Below are 19,721 nucleotides of genomic sequence, written 5' to 3'. Positions count from 1 at the left end.
CACCAAGTTAGACACACACTGTTAACTGAATACACATAGAGACACCTTGAAAACACACAGACATACCCTGCATACACCTAACCAGGTAGAGGTTAGAGAAAAGTTGCACCAGTGGTATGTCTTGAGTGTTGCAGCAGAGCGTGAGTGGGACTCCGGCCGTCTGACCGTGGCCTGGACCCTGGCCACGCATCATCTGGACCCGCCAACCTGGACATCCTGAAGATTCATCCCGCTTGACGAAGGGGGGTCTGTAACAACTATTGCCTAAGTTCCACTCTACCCTCTAATTTTTTTTTTTAAGTTTGCTTCTCCTAAAGCAAATTCTCTGCAGTGCATGAATATTCCACTGCCCAGACAGGATCCAAGCCTGGTCAGCTCTGCAGGTGGTCACCCAGCCACCAACAAAACTCTTTTGAAGCCGCTGACCAGGTGACAAAGAAATTTATGCGTCTGCCGAAGGAGTGTATTCAAGCAGTCTTCTTGGAGCCCGAACAAATGGCTCCAATGGTTTGGAATACACAAATGACCGATCAAAGGAATGTTCATGACTTCTTATCAATCACAAAAGGATGTTCTGGCGTCTCGCCCTTCCTGGAACGTCTAGATGGAGCAACAACACCTCCAAGTGGTGAAACTTGGAACTATCCTTAGTGACAATTCACATAAGTAACCGCATTTTACACATTTATACCATGATAATTCTTGACAGACAACTGAACTACGAATGATTCATGTTATATCTTTGTGTGTATGAACATCCTATTTTATTTGTACTCCATAAAGAATGAAAGATAATCAATATCTCTCAGTTCAGTCAGATTAGACAAGTAGAAGTTACCTCACAAGTTAGTTTATGATGCATTAATTACGATGTGTGTTAAACGGGTTGTGTGGGAAAACTGATTTGCCAGACTGACCAAATTTAATGCCAAATTATTAATCTCTTTAATAATTTTTTTCCTTAAAGTCTGCCCGAGCGAGCAGAAGGGTGTGCCACCACCCACTGGAGCCCCGCCCAAAGACTTTAAAAAGGGCGAGGAGACCCTCGCTCATTCTCTTGCTTCTTCTCCTGCTCTCCCGCCTCCTCCAAAAACTCTCTAGCACGACCTGCAAGTGGCCCAGCCTGCTGCGAACTCTTTGTTCCAAGAAACTTGCCAACCACGTGGCCTTTTTTTTCTGGCAGCAGAGAGCGGACCCTCACTCCACGCCACGCCAAAGCAGGTGCAAACTGCAACGCTGACTAAAGACTCTTTTGCTTTTTTTTTGTTTGTTTTTTGTGTTCCACCATCGGTGCTTGCCAGCCCGGACTCCGCGGCCCCGGCGGAAACTTGCAACGTAGCGCCGAGCTCAAGGTTGTGCACCTAAGCCGCGCACCTCACGTGCTATTCGGTGGCGCTCCGCCGCAGTGCCAACGCACCTCCAACGGCTGGCCTTCCCCGTACGCAGGCGCGTACTGACCGAGCTGCAACACCTGAACTCGGAAAGCTGCCCAGCAAAACCAACCTTGGCGAGAATCAACCTCGCCGGATCGCCGACCAATCAAGGCACGAGCCGCGCAACTACGCCAGACCCGCAAGCGGCTTCCCCGTGCTCACCTGTGGAATAAACTTTTTTTTATTTTATTTTATTGCCTTTTTGGAACGAACATTGACTATTTTTCCCCCTTTTTTGAAGACCTTTCTGCTCGTTCGACGCAAACGATACTCGTAAGTCTGCATTTGATTCCCAAATTGGTACCACTGCGTGCAACTTACGTTTGAAACATCTCACAGATCTGGCAGGTCAAATTTGTCTTTTCCTTATTTCCTCATTCATTCGCATTCCTTCCTTATTTTCATTCGCTTTATTTTGTTTCTTTTCTTCTGACGGTAGAATAGTTAGATAGGCAGTATTTTGATTCTGTAGTGTAGCAATCGTGAATAAATGTATGTTTTATGAACACTATTCCGCCTAAGTCATCTGTGTTTCCGAGTGGATTATTATTCTTTTGTTAGTACAACGAACCACTGAATATCGAGTGTGGCGACTTTAGATTATCAATGACTGATGAAAGGGTTTTGGTCGTTGTTTGCTCCTGTTAACCCAAAGCAAAAACAACGTGGTGCCCCAGAGGTTATCGAGGTAAATACAATTTACCTCTGTAACGTCCAGATTATTAATTCGTCTAAAAGACGACCCAATTATCGCTACATTTCTTTCTTTCTTTCTTTCGAACATTCGTACTTTCGTACTTCATACTTACTTACTTACATACTTACTTTGATATCAGCGGCGTCAAACTTATTTTGGTTGATGGCCTAAATCCATCCAAATGTGATCTCCAGTGGTCCAGACCATGAAAACTGGCCTAATGGGCTATAAATAACAACTATACCCCAAAATTCCCATTGATTTAGTGCAAATAAATACGTATTACATTCAGAAAATATCCACACTTGTTTGTTGTCTTGCTGGCATTTGGGGGTATTGTTATTGTAAATTTTAATATTAAATATTTAATACCACTGTGTAGGTATAAAATTAAAGTGACTTATTCAGGACTGACATTAATGAATATAACCAGCACCGTGGTGAGTGAATTATATTGTCCTGTGTTTTCATCAGTATTAGTCACGTGTAATATTCTGGCCACTCATGCTCAGTAATTAGGTTGCTACAACAAATTCTGTAGTTTTTTGAAAACACTTATTAGTGAGTGTTTTACGCCAGGATCCCTGTATGGGATCATGAGAGCCTAGTAACTTTGTTGTTTGCATCAACCATTCAGAGTATATCATCTCAGTATCGTAAATGGTGACTTGCAGAAGTTAGGTTTATATTTCACAGTGTTGCTTTCATTTTATTGGTGATCGTTCTGACAACATGATGATGCAGACTTGGTTGGAGTAGCAGTTGGAAAACTATCTTATGAAAGAAAATTTATATTCACATTATTACTGGTTCGTCTCTGTGTGCCCTGCGATTGGCTGGCAACCAGTCCAGGGTGTACCCCGCCTACTGCCCAGAGCCAGCTGAGATAGGCGCCAGCACCCCCCGCGACCCTTGTGAGGAATAAGCGGTACAGAAAATGGATGGATGGATGGACATTATTACTGAGGAAATCTGCATTTAGAGTTTCTTACACACTTATTTCATACTTATTGGTACAACCGTACTCCACACTGATATTTTCGTTCCCCGTAGAGGAGAAAAAAATAAGCTTACCACCGGCTTCTTGTTTGGCATGAGCGATCCATGTTATTTATTTATTTATTCATTTATTTATTTATTTATTACGTCCGTGCTGTCAGCCTGCGAATCCACCGCAGAGTCTATCTTTTTTTTTTTTTTTTAGCTTTGAGCCAGGACAGCACAGTAGCGATTTTCTTAACATTTTCTTAATTCAAGAATTATGGTTGTACACACGCTTTGAGGTCGGGGAGCATCGAGCTAGGGGGGGAAAAAAAGCTTCTGTCATGTTTTGGTTCTGTTGAGTATGGGTTTTGCTTTGCTTTTGTTGGGTTTTTAGTTTGTCATGTTTTGATTTTCTGTTTTTCCTAGTATCATTAAGCCTTTCCATGTCCACCTGTGTTTTCCTGCCCATCCTCATGTTCCATCCAATCAGCAACCCCTTCCACGTGTGTCTTGCCCAGCTGTGTCTCGTCGTGTGTAATTGGTGTGTGTATTTAAGTATCGGTTTTTGTGTCAGTGTTTGTCGGTCCATTATTCTTGTTTCCCCACGTTCATGTTGCCAGTGTTTCCGTCTGTTCATGTATAGTTCCCTCTGGTATTTTTGTATTCGTTGCCACCCAGCCCTGTTTGCTACTTTGGTTTTTGTTGGATTAAATTTACTTCTTTTTTCCGCACCTCTGCCTCGTTCGCCTCCTGCATTTGGGTCCACCACCACACTTCCGCGATCCCGACAGCATCGGGCTGTTTGCTACTTTGGTTTTTGTTGGATTAAATTTACTTCTTTTTTCCGCACCTCTGCCTCGTTCGCCTCCTGCATTTGGGTCCACCACCACACTTCCGCGATCCCGACAGCATCGGGCTAGCCGCTAGGCTAGCATCACGTTGAATGACGCAAGCACGTGTCTCTCGTGCAGCACTGATATATATATATATATATATATATATATATATATATATATATATGACAGCAAAATGTTTACTAATACACTATTGAATATTGCAGTAATTCAAATAATTTTTCTGCTAACCACTCTTGCAAGTTCAGCTGTTAGTGGGGGGGGCCAGGAGTGGGGGGGGGGGGGGGGGAGCATGATTATGATAAAGGCTTGGCTTTGTTTCACAACAGATGTCTTATTTAGCAAGTCTCATATGGGGACTGCTTGTGATGAACATGAACAATGGGGAGATTTGTGGAATTCACAGTATGACATAGACACATATCTGAGAATGCCTCGGCACAAACAAAAATTGAAGTGAAGAGGGCAGAAGCACCTTCAGGCTATTGCAGCCACAAAGGCTGGTGATCCACGAACTTAATTTGCCTTGGCAGAACAAATCATTCAAAATTGATCGACTAGACCCAAGCGGTGGGCTTTAACCGATTTATCACCAGACAAGGGGGAACAGGGATTGGCATTGTTAGACAAAACAACAGAAAAATTGTCTTGAGACTGCAACTGGAAGATTGGGACCTCAATTGCCCAAAGGCTCGAGCACATGATGATTTTAAGGTAATAATTGCTGCCCTGCCGGAAAAAGATTGTACTGATCTTTTGATGGCCCACTGCTTTTCGGCGTAACTCTTATTTAATCGCATAAATGATGCACAAAGTTACATTTGTACAAACCACAAAAGAGCTCGTCAAGATGAGCATGCAGATAACTCACGTCCTCACGTACCAACCGCTTGTGCCTGTTCCAACGAAACGGATCGGATGCAGAAATGGCGAGGAACCTGCCAATCATACCTGTGCAGAACATGATGAGAATTTTCTTCTCAAGGTGGCTTGTAATTATCATCATCAGATTATTATTTGTTTTAATTCCAGATGCCAACAAAATGTAGGCTGAAAGGAACACAAGACTTGTGAAAAACTTACTAGCTATTCTGTGAAATGGTTCATTTCAACTCTTCCCTGAAAAAATTGCCAAATTATGTTGAGCAATGATGATTTTATAGCACTTTTTATGAATATTTTTGCCTTAAGTACTCTGTCGGGCATTTTGGACAGTCACGTGATCATCGTGACGTATCACGTGCGTAAAATACACATTGAATGATATGGAATGAATGACACCAAAGAGACTCACGAGGAATTATTGCGTCCCACGGCAGACATCAAAGGTACGCACCTTACACCTTATAGTCAAGAAGCACTTCTTCAAAAACAGTACAGCCATGGAGGACACGCCAAAGATTTGTTTCCAACCGAAAGCCAGTTGAAACTGGCAGATCCAAGTGGACGGTAAACATCTGGGTGACTTGTACTCTGCTATGCTAAGCTACATGTCATGTGCTTAGCGTGCTTTAGCCCACATTAGGAGCGGCTACCCCTCCCCACCATCGCACCACCCCCACACAGAATGACATGCAACCGGACGTGTTGAGGACTTTACTCTGAACAGAATTGGCGCAGTATTTGGGATCAAACACATCATTTTCTTGCCCATTACGTCAGCAAATTCACATTGAAATAAACGAAGACGGCTTCCGGTTATGCACGGGATACGTCATCACGATCACGTGACCAGGAATATTGCGTTCCATGCGGTACGTTCGAATTCTGATACTTAATCGGTTTAAAATAAAATTCAGGGAATAAGATGCCAAAGATATTTGCACTTTTAATCTTTGTACACAATGTCTAATCCAATACTGGAAGATGATTCATAAGTGTATTGCTTTAAAAGACATCACCTCGGGAAATGTACAACCGTTGTACAACCGGAATGCAGTTTAAAATGGATTTCTTGAGATTTCCTACTCTTCATTGGGACCTAAAGCAGTCACAAGGGATACCGCAAGTATCAGAAAATGTAATCTAGATACGATGGAACCACATAATGTACTTTTGGTTTGAAGGATTAAATTGAAGCAAATTGAAACATTTTCTGAGTTCATTACAAGATAAAAGATTTAGAGCATCGTCACGCAAATCAGTTTACTGAACATTTAAGTTTGTTTACACCAAATGACTGAACTGATCAAGGAGTAGACCATTTTTCTCTCGCTCTTTTGTAATTGGTTGGCCTATGAGAGTGGGTCTTAACCTGGGTTTGTTCGACCAGTCCGCCTCTGAGGTTTGCTGGAGGTCAAGACACACACAAAACTCAAATAATTGCCGATGATCCGCCCTGCTTGGCCATCATTGGCTGCAGGTGATCATGTTACATTGCTTGGCCTATCTGTGCTGAAGGGAAGTTGGTACCGCTCAGTTGTCGACTTTTGACTACTGATGGTACGTTGTATTGTAATCCCTTCATACTAACCACGTCAACCGAAAAAAAAGGAAATGGCTGGACTAATATGAATTTACATGTATTACGGAACGTGTGGTGTTCCACAGGGTTCAATTCTGGGGCCTTTGCTGTTTTCATTGTATCTGGGCTCCATCATAAGAAGACGGCGTTTTGTTTTTTGTTTTTTTGTTGTTTTTTTTTTGGGGGGGGGGGGGGGGGGGTGTTAAGTCCTATAAATATAGAGTTATAGAGTCCTAAGTGCATGGAAGTTCTTTTGACTGTAGGATCCAGCAACCTAAACCATGACACAACTGTGTCAGTGTAAAAAAAGAAATAAATAAAAAATACTCAGAAAAATACTCAAAGTATATGGTAGCTGCCGACGTAACTTAAGTTCAGTCATTCAAGTAATTGTACTTAGTTACTTTCCAGCACTGCACATCTGGCAGGATCGTGAGACTGGAGACTGCTTGGAGATCGCTTCCAGGTCCTAATGATAGCAGCAGTCAGGGGTGACGATATTGGACCAACAGCACATCAAGTCTGACCATCCACTCGACGATAAGGGCAGAGGTGTGCTCATGTTGTAATTAGCCGTCACCCGTGCACGTACAAGACAACTCTCACGCTTGACCTAGCATGTGACAAACCCTGGGTGCCACATCAATTACATGGAGGTGAACCCGCACACCTACCTGAGATTCTGATCCCCACCCAAGCCTACTCTTCTTTACTGACTGCTAGTAATTACATGTGGGCCATCGGTGCGTTTCAGACCACTATTGTATCCCGCCTGTGCAAAAGCACTCATGGGAATGCGGGATAGATGTGCACCAAGCGACCTTTCTGATTGGGGTTAACAGCAGCCTCATTTGCATGAGGCGATGGGGGCTTTCATTAGCTAGAGTAGCAAGGCCTCAGGTACACACACACGCACGCACGTTCGGCACCAGCTCACACATCAGGCACGCACACTCCGAGGGCAAATTCTTTAACCTTTATGAAAACACGCACACACAATGAGCTTGTGTTTTTATGTAATTTTGAAAAGCAATCCTGTTTTGGTAGTGACGGGTGTCAAGTTCTCTCACACATTTCGATGACTACATGGAGACTGAGTGCAACAACAAAAAATGATTAATAGCAATCATTTACAAAACTGTACTGATTATATACAAATTGGTGATGTGAGAGTAAATTGAATGAAAAAAAACCTCTTAATTTTAAGCGTTTTTAGACATTTTAATTGCAGATGCTCGTTTGTTATTGTTGTAGCACTTTCAAACAGCCACAGCTACACTGTAAAAAGAGAGGTAAATATACAGTGTTTCCCTAACTTTTCTCACCAAGATGAATTCTCGCGATATTTCGTGAGTTCACAGACTCCAGAGAATACATCTTGTGCCAAGTTGGTTGTAGAATGTAATCAGAAATGTCAGGTAAACTCTACCCAGCATATTTAAGTATTTCACAATTACTGAATTGATGTGATATTTAACCACACTGTATAGTTTATATTTACCCAATTAAAGTGGCTGCAAATTGTTACCCTAAATTATATCGGCAGCTGTAGCTATCTCTTTGAGAACCAGTTCTCAGCAATTCAATTCTTAGGAATTGTTTGTTAACTTTCTAGACGATTCCATGAATCAGTTCCTCGGTGGGGGGTAGGTAGCACGTTACGGTGCTGTGAGGTTGCTAATGCGCTTCATTCTCGGACATGGTCGGACTTGCTGTACATCATGGTGAGAATGAATGAAGAGCGAGAAGACGACGAACAAATCCAGATGTTGTGAACTGACATTTCATTTGCTCTGGACCAATAAGAGTGCACCACTTAAAAAATGGATGCTAACGTCCTTGATTACCCTCTTAATTAACACTTGTATGAAATATGTTGGCATGGCCCAGTTTTTAACTCATTCACTGCCAGTCATTTTAGAAAATTTTAAAATGTTCAATACTCACATGATATTACATTCAATAATTATATATAAACTGAATCTACCAAATGACAGAATAGACTCCCTAATTTTTGCCCCGTCCCGTTCTTTTATAACTGACAGTAGAAAAATGTAGGTTTGCCAAAATACAGACATTTCTCCCATGGACTCTGAAACTGTGTTTATTTCGTATAAAATGGGGCAATGATGTCATCTACTGGTGGTTGGGCATCAGTAAAGTTGTTTCCAAGTTTGACATTTACAGTGGAGCATAATCAGATTCGCCCCCATTTAGCACCGCTCTAAAAAATTCAATTGACAAGTATACTTGTCAAAGGCAGTGAATGAGTTTTAAAGATGGGGGTCCAAGGCCAACCACAGCAGAAATAATGAAGTCTACAGCTTCAAAACCATAAAGAAAAATGTGCGACAGGTAAACCGGAAAATTTTTACTACATCCGTTATTATGCAGAGATAAGTGAAAACTGTATGTATAATTTTCATTTTTTTGCGGCCAGAAACTCTCCAAAAGCAACAATCTGTTGTTCACCAAGACTTTCTCAAAAGTGCCAAATGATTCCAATAAACATATTTTGGGAGCGTGTAGTGGAAGCTGGAAGCCAAGCAAACACAACGAGGCCACAACAGACAGCTGAGCGCCGATCTGAAATGGAGTCACGCAACAAAGTGGACACTTCGCTCACTGACACCTACAAATACCCACACGCACACGTGCACTCACACACACAAAAATGTCCTGTGTTGTCATGTATAATTCAGCGTGTGGCCGGGGCGGGCAGATGCCTCATCCCCGGGGGGTCCCATCATGCCATTGCAAGGATGAAACATTTAACAGCACAAGACAAAAAAGAACACGCTCGACAAATAAACAAAAAGGCTTTCATGGCGGGAACAAATTTGCAGAAGGCACACGCATGCACGCACCATTGCTTTAAGAGACAATATTACCACACATGCAAATAAAAGCTTGGGTTTGATGTATACACTTTAAAAAAAAAAACAAAAACAAAAACTCCTTATCAAGCTCTGACACTTGGTGAAAAACAAATGGTCATTCGCCGGCCACACCAGAAGTGGGTCGTAAAATGAGTCAGCATACAATCAACAAACTGAAGGGCTGCCACAAAACAGCCGCATCATAATGATGTCACATCCGCTTGTAAAGCAACATGCTAGGCCAAAGCAACAATGCTCACTTTTGAAGAAAAGTATCGGAACAGACATTATTATTTAAGTTGATTAACTTTAAAGTGAGGCACAGAGAAACCACGTGAGGAAAAGCATCCAATGGGAGTTCATCCACACCGAGAGAGATTACATTTTTAGCTGTAGTCTATTTTTATCCATCTATCCATTTTCTGAACCGCTTGCTCCTCACAAGGGTCGTGCTGGAGCCTATCCCAGCTGGCTTCAGGCACTAGGTGGGGTACACCCTGAACTGGTTGCCACCCAATCGCAGGGCACATAGAGACAAACAACCATCCACACACACAAGTGTACATCTAGGGACAATTCGGAGCACCCAATTAACCTGCCATGCATGTCTTTGGAATGTGGGAGGAAACCGGAGTCACAGGAAGAACATGTAAACTCCACCCAGGAAGACTGGAGCCTGGACTCAAACCCGAGTCCTCATTACTGGGAGGCGGACGTGCTAACACCTCATCGCTACCGTGCCACATTTATTTTTATAGTTTAAGTTAAAAGCGGTGATACTTTATCCAATGTTGATATTACATTCCTGTTAAAAATGATCAACAAAAATCACAGGATGCAGATAAAATGTCAGCAGGGATGCTCTTTAAAATCTCGATAAAATTTCCTGCCACCTCAGAAGTAAAGTAGTGTTTCCTCACTGTTCTCACTCCTGATTATTTAAAGTGGATTCAAACCTGAACCCAATAGGCATGCATTTAACTCTTCAAAGGAAAACCCCCCACAAACAAACAAGAACTGAAAGAGGCTGCAGTAAAGGCCTGGAAAAGCATTTTCAAAGTCAGGTGAAGTTGATTGGTCGCAGGCTTGATGTTGTAATTGCAAGAAAGTGTTACGCCACCAAATATGAATGTTATTCACTTTAAGGTAATGGAATACTATCTGTTCCAATACTTTTGCTTTGATCTGAAACCCAAATATCATCAGTATACAACAAAAATAAACTGAATTGACCTTGCTGATCCAATACTTTTGGAGGACACTGTACACAAACTCCTTCTCACTCGCCAAATTTAAAACGGAAGGCTGCTGTCTGTTGTCAGTCCTTGGACGGCTCCCTTTGAAAGGCATCTCACTTTTGCAAACACAAAGTGAATTGAAACAAAAGCTCGTGGCGTCACATGCTTTGATGCCTCAGTAAGATTTTACGTACGACCACTTTATTGCAATAGAATTTTGTGAAAAACAGTAGAAAATAGCCCAATGATGTATTCAGTGTCTTTTAGTTCAAGCATCTGTAGCTAAGTGACCTCATTTGTCCGACATCAGTACAAATCAATCGGCTATCCACACAATTTCTAAGCTTTAAAAAAATTGCAATTCCAACACCATCTTGTATCAAAAGTCATGTCAAATCAATAGACTGCTTAAACACTTGTGCTCTTAACACTCACCACCTACTCGCCCTTAATAATTCCGTTGTTCATCCCCATTCGGAGTGTCGACATCTCCGTCGCATGCATTCCATTTGCCTCTCGCGTTCCCATTCTTTCCTCTTTTTAGCTCAGCGCCAGGCTAGCATAGCCCAAATTGTTGGGCTGCAACCAAGACCAATAATTACAGCTTGTCAGAAAGAATTAATTGTCTCATTCCTCATAAAGACGTGTAAAAAATTACCATGTCATTATGAACGCCGCCGCTCTCTGGAGGCTCTGGCGAAAAAAGCAAATTTAATTTTCGGAAATTTCCCATTGCGACAGATAAATAAGAGTTTAGCCGGCTGTCTGTCAGGGAGGTGCGGGGGAAGCGTATGTTCCTTATGGCGGCCCCAGCTTTAGGTAATGGCCGTCATAACATTTTGATGGGCTGCTATTGATAAGCATCAATGCGCCGGCGTGCACGCCAATCCTGGCGGCCAGCAATTAAGATTTCAAGCGCTCCCATCATTTTGCAAATTGATTTTTTACTGCTTTATTCGCAATCTCCCTTGAGTAAAAAACGTTTGCGCAATCTCATTTTCATGGCCTCCTGTCAGCCATCAGTCAAATATACACTCACTTTTAACAATGTGCTCATTTTCTGTGCAGAAACTGCACCTCATCATCCGGAGAGCTGAATATTTAAATCGCTTTATTCAGCAAAAACGAGAGGGTGAAAAACATTAGCACTCAGAATCTCTTGTTGGATGCAGGTGTACCTAATGTTGTGACCGATTATGTTAGCCGACTGAAATAGAATGACGTCATCCTTGGTGAGCAATGCACGTTTCTGATGCAATTTCTCTCGCTCGGCGGGCTTTAATAGCAGCTTTGAGAGACGTCATTCAAATGTGACGCAAGTCAAGTAAACACTATCGCGCCAAAGGGGGAACTCCCGCACAATGGAACAAGCGCACCCAAACACAGCTCATCGGGTGCGCCACTGTTTATTCGACAGGGACTTTCCAGAAGCACACACACACACACAGTGGACAGAACTATGGGCTGCATAATGCCGCCTTAACGCAAATCAACATCAGCACATCAACATGAAAAAGTTCATGTCATTGAAGAGCTCAATCAATCCCCATCTCCCACAAGGAGACAAAATTTGCTCCATTTCTACTTGTACACCTTTGACATTGAACACACGGGCATTTATAATCGAGACGTTGACGTTTGAATTTGTGTATGATGCATCCTAAATTGAAGCACAAACTATCTGAAAAGGGTTTGGAGATTTAGAACTGCTAGCAAAGTTTATGTGCATGAGAATGATTGACACCTGGTCACTGAGACTTCCGGTCTCTGATTTTTATTTTTTATTTTTCCCCTTAAGCGTGTGGTTTGTTAACTCAAATTAGAGGCACAAGATGGTGCTCGAGAGGACTGACTTTTTCCACAGATCATTGTAATGTACTGCTGACGGGTCGTGCTGACAGCTTTAAGAAAAATGTTTGTATTACTGTTAAATGTCAACTTATTATTGCAATTTATAGGCTGAAAACTACAAGCAGGTTTGCATAAAAAGCACCTTTGACAAATGCTTTCAATCATATCTTCAAGCCGTATTTTGCTTAATAATCATTTTGGTGGAAAGATAATACATAATTAGTAGAATTTGAGAGTAGATTTCATTACACTTTTTGGGTTATATATCAGATTGGATTATTTAGTGCATGAAGCATCCATGCCGGTTTGACAGCAATACTTGGAGTAGCTTACCAGTTACTTGCTTGATGAAACAGTGTCCAGTTGGTCGAAGTTCTTGTCTCCGAAGGGTTCTTCCACTCCTGGCCAGACATAAAGAAACACCACTGCTTATTGTTATGAATATGAATGCACACTCGTCTGCTCTTTTCCTCCCTTGCTTTCACGTATTTGATAAAGTCTCTGAAATGAATCCACTCAGATGACAGGCGAGGTTGCTTGCCTTCAAAAAGTTACGGCACAATTGTTCTGCATCTTCACGGTTCCATCGGTTTACATAATCCTTTGATCCTAATCGGACCGGCTAGCCTTTCAAATTGTCAAAAAAAAAATCCGTCTGGTGCTGTGCGGTCATTTGCAGTTCATCCATCCATATTAAAACATGTTAATCAATGAGTGAATAAATGTTAAATTCTTCAGCATTCCATTGTGACGATTCTGTTGGCGACGTATGTCTTCGGTGTACTTTTCTGTTAGTGCAAAATAGCAGAGATGTGTAAATCTGACCCCTGACCTCAAACCTATGGAGTACCAAAAACAGACCTCAACCCATGCACAAATTTTGATAACTTTTTTACAGCTGTCCACTGTAGTGACCACTTTTTAGGGCTTTTTATTTCTGCTAACTTCTGAAGCATACCATTCCATTATGCACAAAGCTACTGTATGCTTACAACTTTCTTTGAATTTGTTTTCCTGTACACAAGCGTCCATTTCTGTGAACACAAAGCGAAGACCACAAAGGGTGAGTCTGCTCGAGAATCACTTGAGATCCCACACAAGTATCAAGCAAAAAATTGGGAGTCGTTTTGCATTCTTGCAGTGAGTTGTACAAGGATGATTTTTAGCTCGTGTGCTCAGTTTTTTTTTTTTTTTTCACCATCAAACGTGGATAGTGTGGAGATGTGGTAAATAATGAGAAAGGTGCAGGTTTCTGGGGAATGTCTCTCCTTTGTGGGTCACAAAGATTTTGAATTTTTGCTTGTTAGATATTGTCGTCGACCACTCAAGAGTCAGTTTGTGACAAATGTATCGGATGAATTAAAACTTTAGTAGGGGCAAAAACATTTGTCCGTGCGATGCGGTGCAGTTCCGTACTAAAACCACGATATTGTAATAATGAAAGTGAATGAAATTATTCATCTTCATTGTCAACCAAAACCCAGTCACTGAATGGTGACCCACCAGGCTTCTCACTCTTCTTATCCTTTCAGGGATCAATGAAGTGATCTGAATTTCCAAAAAGGCCATTTTCAGAAAGTTTTGCATTATTTGACAATGATGAAATACAACGTAAACACAATGTGTAATCATGTTTGGATTGTGACATCACTTGCTAGTTTTTTAAAGTTGTCATTTGGCTGCCCCTTATAACTTGTCCTAAAAAAAAAAGTGATACTTGGCTGCAAGTCTTTGTGTGTGCAAGGACTGGATATGTGATGTAAGCATTTGCTCGAGGAGTGAGAGCATCCAAATGAAGGGGAGAAAAATAGGGGCATAGAAAAGTGAGGTCACTTGGTTTTGCACATTCCCCTCCTTGGCCCACCCTGCTTTCTTCCTACGCATCACTCCGCCTTCCCCCAATTCTTCCATCTATAAATACTGACATGAGAAAAGATGCGAGTCCATACAAACGCGCAAACAGCAGTCGTCCAATAGCACAGTGGCGTATTGTGCCACTGGAGCCAAAACACACTTCCACGGCCATTACTCCCCATGGAAACAGTGGAGTGTGTTTTCGCACACATGTGATGTTGACGTTGTTCCCGCACAGTGGCTGCCGTAGACAATAAGCTATTTCAGGGCCAAATCACTGACAAAAATCCATTTTTCCACCCCACTAAAAAAGATCAGGAATGGAGGGAGGGCGAGCGGCGGGGAGGAAAGCCGAAATCAAATAAACAGCCGGCGCGCATCTCCCTTGTCTCTTAAGCTGGATTTATCTCTGTATTTTGTCATCCTTCTAATTTATTCCCCCAACCTGCTTACAATTACTGTCTTTTCAAAAAACTCCTATTGGTGGAGATTGCGTGGTATCGGCATATGAATTGTGCGGGGGACTCGCATAAGGTGGAAAAGCTCCCGGTGTACTTTTTGTAGATTATCCACTTGATACCAATTCATTTTCTACCTCACTTGTCACTGTTGTGTAAAGGAGGCGATGTAGGACAAACACACAAACACGCACGGATGGAGAGAGTAGAGGAAGGGAGTGGGCTCATCATCTTTAGTTGTGATTACAACACTTGGCAAGCTCTGCCCTGCCTGTTTGTCTGCCTATTGCCTTACAAATGGATTAGTAAACCCCGTTGCATTTGTGTGAGGCTTCTCTTGAGATTTAGGCTGATTTACAAATAACACGGTGTCGTCGGAGATGTAATTTGGGGACAGCCGCACTCCCGTCTTTTAATTTAAAAGAAAAATAAATAAATAAAAATATGCACTCGCTAAAGCGGAATGTTCGGGACTGTGAGCACACAAGATTTTACATGACTCGTAATAAGGAAGTCTGCAACTTTTTGGAGTCAGTCGGCGGTTAATCCACGGGAGGCCTGTTCACTCATCCCTCGTTTACATGAACGACAGTCGGGAACAAATAGAATCCGAGAGGCAGAGGGGAGAGAGTAGAAAGTAGGAACCAAGCTTACAAATCCACTTATTGTGCCACAAAATGTCTTTGATCCGAAGGAAAAGATAGGAAACTTCATAAAAAGACGACTGTAAATCTTAAACAAGATCCTTAATAATTTGCGGCCGCTTACCTCTCCTGTTTAGTTGTTTGCTGCAGGTGACGTTTGGGAATTAAAAGGCTTGGTTATCAAACAACTCAGAATTCAACTTCAAAATTCAAGAACACAACGATATGAATTTGTTTGATGTCATGTATCGTTTCATAAGCATATCATTGCTTTCAAACCAAAATGATAATGATGACAATAAAACAAACACAAAAACGTAGTTTAGTGGACTTCAGTGTGGTTTAGTGGTGCCTAGTGTAGCGTGGTTTTGTTTAGTGTAGTGTAGTCTACAGAGGTGGACAAATCAGTAGATTTTAACAATCCGCAATTTCAGCATTCACCAACGAGGCCACCGGTCTGTCATCCATCTATCCTCCATCAACCGTGCTTTCGCCATATCGAAATTATAGTTTGATACCGCTATTTTAGGACCGTTGACAGCCAATTGACACTTCACAAGCAAGGGTGGCACAAAGTAGACATACAGCCAAATAATGTAAAGTAAAATTAAATACATTTTAAAAAGAAATACATAAAAACAATATAGGACAATGTCATTGCGGTGTATGGGACCGGTTGCAGTTCCACCTGTGGCTCTTAGGGCAATGTCAGTCCAGTCATTTTGTTCTTCCTGTCTGCAGATTTGTCACAAGCTACATCAAAATTGCCCAACTGCATAACTTCAGTTCTTCAATAAACATGTGAAATTAAACGACTCGTTTACAACTTCCGACTGGCTGCAAAAATTGGCCATTTAGTTTCACCTGCTCAAAAGCCCGGTGTATTCATCCCCGAAAGACACACGGTGGTTGTTCATCGATAGGTCTGTTGGTGCTGACCTGATTAGTGATGATTCAAGTTACGGATGAAAATCCACTTCCGTTGGTGCACTTTTCTGAAGCTTCCCGTTTTTTTTTGTTTTTTGTTTCTTTTTCCCACCATCAAGTCACAAATTGTCATCAATTGTCATTGTTCTCGGCAGTGCCGCCCTCCTGTGTAGGTGTGGCCAAGACAGAATAAGAGTAGTAATCATTTTGGGACACATTAGGCCTTCTTCCGCATCCGTCAGAAAATTGCTCCATGGCCATGTCTCGATCTTTCGGGCATCCGTTAAATTGTTCAACTGAGAGTATACAGTCTTCTGGTGATTTATATTAGTATAATATTGTAAGCATTAACTCTTTAGCTTCCAAAAACATATAAATGTGTTCTATTTTAAATGTTTTGAGGGTCCCAAAGACGTATTTATATGTTTTTAATGTTTTTAATGTTTTGTGGGTGGCACGTTGGCTGAGTGGTTCGAGTCCAGGGTCCGGCCTTCCTGGGTGGAGTTTGCATGTTCTCCCCGTGGCTGCGTGGGTCTTCTCCGGGTACTCCTGTCTCCTCCCACATTCCAAAGACATGCATGGCAGGTTGATTGGGCGCTCCAAATTGTCCCTAGGTGTGCTTGTGAGTGCGAATGGTTGTTCGTCTCTGTGTGCCCTGCGATTGGCTGGCAACCAGTCCAGGGTGTCAGCTGAGATAGGCTCCAGAACCCCCCGCGAACCTTGTGAGGAATAAGCGGTCAAGACAATGGATGGATGGATAGATATTTTTTTTATTTTATTTTTTTTATGCTAGAGCATACAGAAGGCTTTGATGCAGCTTTTCAACAGCAAAGAACGGATGAAGAAATGCTAGTTATTACACAAACGGCCAGCAGGTTGCAGCAGAGTAAAGGAGATCAACCAGGACCATGTTGAACAAAAGCTCAATTACTCACATTTCTAAATAGATTTGTGAATAACGATGAAACTTAGCTATATTCTATGCTCATTGTTGAAAAATGGAAACAGATAGAAATATACTCTTTTTGCCGACGAAAGAAAAAACTTTATTCTTTCTTTTGGTAGGTTCCATTTTTTATATAGCAATAGAACACAATAGTCTGTGGGCCTTGCAAAATCAGTCAAAATCCAGTAAAACAGCTGGGAGTGAAGGGGGTTGCTTCTGTGAAAATCACTGGGAGTGAATGAATTAAAGATAAAAGAAATTCACCCAAACTTTTCAATGTGGTTCAGTTCGGTGTACTGCAGCACAGTGTTTGCGTGTGTGTGCCCCAGTTCAGTTGTGTAACTTGGTTAGTCTTTGGCCAATTTGGTACCAGGCTGAACAGATAGAAAAATAAATCAATCTGTAGCGGGGACAACAATGGATGGTTGTTTGTCTGATGATGTTGATAAAGTAGGGAAGAAGAATTAAGTTAAGTGAAACAGAAACTAAAAAGTAGAAAACTTGTTATTTTGCTCTTGGCACTTACTTTTGACGCTTTATCGACCAGATGATTGGGCTCACCCCGAGATGTGACTCAAAGTGCATGTGAACAAAAGCGCATTGTACATGTGATTCCACAAGGAGAGAAGTGTTTTAAGTACTGAAGCTTGTCACTAGTTGCAACATTAGTTCCATTGGAACAGCAAAAGAGTTTTTGTTCTCTTGCGTGCGCTCCTAGTGTGTATTTCTTCCTCCCCATCGGAGTACAGTGAATAATGCTCCAAGCTGAGCCTCCATTAAGCGCCAACGCAATGGCTTTCTCGCCTCGCAAACTCGTATGTGATGGAAACGTGTTTATGTTGCCGCAGCTCAATGTCTCCACACTATCTCTTAATTGAAGAATGGCTGGTTTGAATGGACCTTTCGTTTCATTTTTTCACAACGGCGAAATCAATGCGCCCCGTTTTGCTCTCGCAGCGCCACGGGCTCCTCATGATCAAACGCCGCATCGTGTTCCGCCATGTCTGGTTCTGATGCGCGACACACAGTGCCGCTTTTGTCCTCTGATCATGCCATTCATTTGCACTTTGTTCAGGCGTAATAAAGGATGCTATTTTTGAAGTCATTTTCTCATTGTGGCATCTTTATTCTTTGTGCAAATGCATGTGATGCTTTTTGTTTTATGGATTTTAGTGCATCCCTTTGAAATCCGCTTGAAATGGCCTGTTGTGATCCATTTTGTGCATTGTAGAAATTAGCAACAAGAAAGAACAAAAAACATCTTCTCAAATGTGTGAAATAATCTGCTGAAATATTTGTAGTTTGATTGAAAGTTGTACTCGTGCTGGCTTGACGTTCAAAACTTTCAAGCGGAAGGTTATATTTGATGAAGTTGCTACAGGTAAAGCACAGGTTCATCACTCACCAACGCATCGGCTGAATCTAGTTTTCGTGGAGTTGTGTTCCAGTGTAGGCCTGCAAATGGGCTTTGCGCAGATGCCTGCTTTAGCAGTGTAGTGTTTTCATCACTGGTGCTGTTAATAAGGCTTCCGCTTCGGGGAAACGTGCCATGATGGCATAAAATGTCTCCATTAAGCTTCTCAGACGGACAGAGAACTGCAGTCGGTGTCAGAAAAACTGGTGTGGGGAAGTTGATATCTGATGTGCGTAGAAATACTGCTGTCAAATGCTGATGGCTTCACCCAATGATACCTCATACAAAATAGAAAACAGGTTCTAGTTACTTTTGTGACACCTTACATATGATTACATTCCCGTTGACCTGATATGTCTCAATATTATTAACACAAACAGAAATTTAAATGCATCCCAGTAATATACAAGCTCAATGTCTGATTGTTTGACAATCTACCGGTAATATGTTTTGAGGCATTGCACTCTTGGGATGCTTTGCAAATAACATCAACATATACTTAAGTGGATGTACGATTGCCGTAGGTCACACAGGTACAAGCAAAGCCACAAATTGTTGATCTGATTCGAAGCGCCTGTCACAACCAACTAATAAACTCGAATGGGAGGCAAGGAAGGACAGTGTGGTGTGCGTGCACGCAACGCGCCATAACAGAATCAAAATGGAAATTAGTTTATGCAGGATGCACGCACACACTTGCAGATCATGACCTCCAAGTGGCCATCTGAAAGAATCTGCCTGGGTGAAATGTGATTGGATTACAGTCGGATACAATAGACACATAGAGCAAGGTCTCGGCCTGGACGTTCACAAAGCTATTGTGTTTGCGCTCAAATGACCCGGGTCAAAAGCCATAAATTCCCCCAGATGAAAGTACGATACCCACTGTACAGCATCAAGGTTAGAAAAATTGTCCTTTATTGGCCCCACAGAAATTGCGACCATACAGTAAATAACTTTTATGTCAGGTGTTTTTAAAACAATCAAATAGTTGTTGGACTTCATACATTTAATTTTAATATTTGAATTTGATTAAAAAATATATATATTGTTTTATACGTTACCATTCCATTCCACA

Source organism: Festucalex cinctus, chromosome 16, assembly GCF_051991245.1.
Source record: "Festucalex cinctus isolate MCC-2025b chromosome 16, RoL_Fcin_1.0, whole genome shotgun sequence".
Lineage (NCBI taxonomy): Eukaryota > Metazoa > Chordata > Actinopteri > Syngnathiformes > Syngnathidae > Festucalex > Festucalex cinctus.
This window is presented reverse-complemented; position numbering follows the sequence as displayed.